The sequence below is a fragment of the Trichechus manatus genome, unplaced genomic scaffold (genome assembly GCF_000243295.1).
Source record: "Trichechus manatus latirostris isolate Lorelei unplaced genomic scaffold, TriManLat1.0 scaffold00182, whole genome shotgun sequence".
Taxonomy (NCBI): domain Eukaryota; kingdom Metazoa; phylum Chordata; class Mammalia; order Sirenia; family Trichechidae; genus Trichechus; species Trichechus manatus.
This window is the reverse complement of record NW_004444118.1, coordinates 5,276,119-5,277,175: the sequence shown is the minus strand read 5'-3', so window position 1 is coordinate 5,277,175 and position 1,057 is coordinate 5,276,119.

The window sequence follows — 1,057 nt, the reverse complement described above, 5'->3', positions numbered from 1 at the left end:
ATAGGACAGAGTAGAACTGCCCCATAGGTTTTCCAAGGAGCGGCTAGTGGATTCTAACTGCTGACCTTTTTGGTTAGCAGCTGAGCTCTTAGCCACTACACCAAATCAAAATGTGATCATACTCAGCAGTTTGTAGTGCCTGCCAGAAGCAAATGAAAAGCTACTCTGTAACTTTAATTCTGCAAACATTTTGAGATACAATGTTCAGGGAACTATCAAATATAATAAAGCATATAAAAAAACAAATCAGCATGGATGAAAAATAGGGGAAAATATAATAGAAACAGAGACACATGAGTATAAAATATTGGAATTATCAGATGAAGACATTAAAATAACTATGCTTAGTGTGTTGTAGAAGTTAAATGACGATATTGAGAATGTTGAAAGAAAATTAGTTTTTAACTAGAAGTTAAAAGACAATATTGTGACATGTTAGATTTGAAAAAGGATTGAGTAGAAATTATAGAACTAAAAAATTCAAGAACCAAAATTAAGAATCTAATGGATGCTTTTAACAGCTTACTAGCCCTAGATTAGAAAAATTGATGAACTGGAGATAATGTGAGAAATAAATATCTAGATTAAAGCAAGAAGAGAAAAAAAATGGATGAAAAATAAAAGAAAGAGTTTAAGAGACATATGTGATATTATGAAAAAGTCTATCATGCATGTAACTGGAATCCCAGAAGAAGGGAAGGAAGATGGGAAGAATTAGCAGATACAAATCAGAGAATTGCAATCATACTGATATGTTCTCTGACCACAATGAAATTTGGCCTGAAAACTAAAACAAAAGAATTACTAGATATATCCATGTTTATAAGTTAAGAAATTCATATCTAAATAGTCCATGAGCCAAAAAACAATTCACAACCAAAATTAGAAAGCATTTTGAACTGAAAGATAGTGAAAATACATTAAAATTTTAAACTTAAAAGCATATTCTTAAGAAAAAGAAAGGCTGAAATTCATGAGCAAAGATGCATTACAAGAAGTTAGAAAAAGAATAGCAAATTCTGTCCAAAGACATTGGATGAAAGGAAATAATAAATAT